This window comes from Peromyscus eremicus, chromosome 8a, assembly GCF_949786415.1.
Source record: "Peromyscus eremicus chromosome 8a, PerEre_H2_v1, whole genome shotgun sequence".
In the NCBI taxonomy this organism is placed as follows: domain Eukaryota; kingdom Metazoa; phylum Chordata; class Mammalia; order Rodentia; family Cricetidae; genus Peromyscus; species Peromyscus eremicus.
This window is the reverse complement of record NC_081423.1, coordinates 38,264,039-38,268,037: the sequence shown is the minus strand read 5'-3', so window position 1 is coordinate 38,268,037 and position 3,999 is coordinate 38,264,039.

The following is a 3,999-nucleotide window of genomic DNA, read 5'->3' as shown; positions in this document are numbered from 1 at the left end:
GCATCTCCATGTTAATTAGTGGCTTCTTTATCTTCCAAGAGGAACGTGGATGCCGGTGCTGCAGGTCAGGACGGGTCCCCGGAAAGGTGCCCTGTTATTGGTTCTGGGTTTCTTGGACAGTTCTTTTGTACCTTGAAACCCAAATCAGGTCAAGTCTTTGATACCATCAGCCTCAACAAGCCAGGCAAGGCTGTGCATGCCTGTAGTCCCAATGCCAGAGAGAAGGGGAGGCAGGCCGAGACAAACAGAGGCCTAAAGCTCATTGGTCAGCCAGTCTAGCCAAATCAGTGAGTTCAGGTTCACTGAGAGACCAAGTCTCTCAAAAATACAGGTAGAAGCAACTGAGGAAGATACCTGGTATCAACCTCGACCACATACAAGTACATATACACACATACACACACCCACACTGATAAGTACACGTACCACATACACATAACCAAAGTGGGGGAAACAAAAAAGAAAATGGACGCAGGTGTAGAGATGACTCATTGGTTAATAGCGTTTGCTGTCCTTGCACAGGACCAGAGTTCAGTCCCCAACTCCCAAGTCAGGCAGCTCACAATGGCCTGTAACTCTAGCTCCAGACATTCTGACCCCCTCTGCTGGCCTTGTGGGGACACACACACACACACACACACACACACACACACATCTACAAATTAAAAGATTTTAAAGGAAATGGATGGCACACCCCACCCACATCCCCTGATGCCCTGAAAATCACATAAATGCCCGAGTGGTCGCTTTCCCCATGTCCAGAAAGCATTTCTGAGGCACCAGGCTTAGAAAGTGCGCACCGAGGAATACGAATCTCCTATTCGGTAAGAGTCTCACAAAGAAAGTAGCCTTAACCTGGTTCAGCCACTGAGTCAAAATTTATCCCCCAAACGTTTACAAAATAATTTCCCATAAATTAGTTACCCTGATGCCCCGGAGATCCGAGGAGAGCCAGAGATAAAAGCTCACTTCTTTGGAAGTTTTCATTACCGGCCCATCTTTCAGAGAAGGCACGTTCTCATTAACACCTGAAAGGAGCCACTGTCCCATCTACACAGTTTCCTTCCTTCTTTTCCTCCCTCCCTCCCATCTCACCCCTCCACTCATCTCCCCTTCCCCACTCCCCTCCTCTCCCCCTGCCTGCCTATCCCTCTTTTCTCCCAACTCTCTCCTCTCCCCTCCTCTCCCTCCTGTGGAGAAAGAGATTTTTATCCTCTGCAAGGATTATTGACCTACTTTTTAAGTAACAGTCAGCTGGGGGAAGGGTTTAAAGAGACAGCCCTCTCGGCAAGCACACTGCTACTGAGTTTCTTGTTCAAAGACAATTTTGTAACGTGGAAGTCTTGAATGTAGCATTCCTGGGCATGTGTCCCAAGCATCTTTTGTGTTTGAAAAGATTAGCATAAAATAGTAGAAAGTTAGAAGTACACATCCCCACGCAATTAAAATGATGAGTCCAGAAAAACTAGCATGCCACCTGACTTAGAGCACACTGCTGGGCAACTGACTTATCAGTGAGTAAAAGCGGGTTAAAAAAAAACAAAAACCAAAAAACAAAAAACAGGTGAGCCAGCCAGGCTTGGAGGTGCGGGCAGGTAATCCCCGTTACACAAGAGGCTGAGGCAAGAGAATGACAAGTTCAAAGTCTACCTGGATTATTGAGGGGGTTCAAGGTCAGCCTCAGCCACAACTTAGTGAGAGCCTGTCTCCAAACTAAAGAGGGAAGGCAAAGGGGCTGGGGCGTGGCTCAGCGGCAAAGCTGTCACCTGGCCTGCGGAAGACTTGGGGTTAAATCCCCAGGAGAGCAGAAAGCAAACTAACAGAAGGATGTGAGCCACAGCTGGATGGAAGGATTATGGGAAATTAATGCTACAGAACAAGCTCCTTTGTAAACACAGCCGAGCACTGGGACTGGGGCCCAGGGCCTTGTGCATACTAGAAAAACACCAGACTGACGGAGCCACCACCCAGGCTTATCGTGACTCTTACGGTGACTCTTTTAAGTTCTGCCTAGCGTTTTCCCCTTGCAATCCTAACCTAGCTAAGTGTCTGTTGCAAGAGGCCTACTGTCTGGCCGCTGCCTCTGCTTGTGACATGCCTCCCCACTAACCACAATCACTTCGGACTAGATTTAAAGTGAGACATGTGAGTCTTTACTTTTGCTTACACACTTAGAAATCATTGTGTGGTTACGAGTGTGTAGTGGTTTAAATGAGAATGCCCCCTACAAGGCTCATAAATTTGAATGCTTGATCACCAGGCAACGGAACTGTCTGAGAAGGATTAGGAGGATTAGGAAGTGTGCCCTTGTTGGAGGTGTGACCTTGTAGGAGGAGGCTGTCACTGGAAGCCGGCCTTGATGTTTCAAGAGCCGATACCAGACCAGCTGTCTGTCTCTGTCGATGGCCTTTTAATGCCCTCAGCTATTTCTCCAGCACCGTGTCTGCCTGCTTGCTACCACACCACACTCCCTGTCGTGATGATCATGGTCTAAAACTATAAGCAAGTCCCCAATTAAAAGTTTTCTTTTATAAAAGTAGCCTTGGTCATGGTGTCTCTTCACAGTAGTAAAACAATGACTAAGACAAGCTGGCTATTTTTTTAAGTGTGTGTGTGTGTGTGTGTATGTGTGTGTGTGTGTGTGTGCATGCGTGCACATGTGAAGTCCATGAGCTTCCCCAGAGTTGCCTGTCTCTCCCTCTCTTCTCATTATTGGAGTAGTGGGATTACAGATACACTACAGCATACTTTCTGTGGACTCTGGGAATTCAAACTCAGGTCCTCACACCAGCAAGTAATTTATCACACCCCTAAGGGGCTTAATTGTGGCACCTTTGTATACCAAATAACAGAGAGGTGAGGGAGGGTGATACAGGAACAGCATACCCCTTAACGAATGAGTACCAAGGAGGCCTCAAAACAATTACAACAGTAACACAGAGGATCACTGACAGCAGGCACAATGACCTCAGTTCCTGGGCCTGTCATCCCAACACTGGAGAGGTAGAGGCAGAGAGATCACATGTTCAAGGTCACCCTCTGCTACACAGCAAGTTCCTGGCCAGCCTGTGCTACATGAGATCCTGTCTGAAAAAAAATAAAAATAAAGATTGGGCCAGCAAGAAGGCTCAGTAGGTAAAGGCACCAGCTGCCAAGCCTGACAACTTGAGTTCAATTCCCATCACCATGTGGTAGAGAGACAGAAGACAGGAGACAGACAGATAGGTAAATGTAACAAATGTCTAGAGTCTTTTTAAAAAGAAAAGACCAGAGGCTGGAGAGATGCTCAGTGGTTAAGAGCACAACCTGTGCTTGCAAAGGACCAGAGATCTGTTCCAAGCACCTATGTTGTATAGTTCACTGCCTGTAACTCCAATTCTAGGGGATTCTACACCCCTTCTGGCCTCCATAGGCATCTGCATGCATGTGCATATGCATACATATACATATACATACATACATATATATATATATATATATATATAATCTTTTATTTATTGACTGACCACAGGTTGAAATAACAGAAGTGATAATTATGAAAGCTTTAAAGACGTATAAATTACTAAATATGATAGTCACAGAGTGGGCACGTGGTGCTGAAAAGGTGGCCCTGGTAGACTTGCTTGACACAGTGTTGCCTCAGGGCTTGAAGTTGTAAGAAAAATGGCAATATTCATGCAGCATAATAAAACAAGATCTGCCTAGGCTTGGCAACCCAGTATGGTAGGGTACCCCAGTGCTCCCGACACTTGGTCTTGGAGGGTGCAGGCAGGAAGATTAAGAGTTCAAGGCCATCACTGGCTACATAGTGAACTGAGGCCCAGCTGGGCTATCTGAGACCATATCTCAAACCTCCTTCTGGGCCGGGCGGGAGTGGCGGGGGTGGGGGACATGAACCTATATGTCAATAATAAGATTTTGCTTTACTGTGCTAGCGCACGAGCCTGAGACCCAGAAACTTTGCCGAATGTTGAACAATAGAGCAAAGGGCTTGCTATT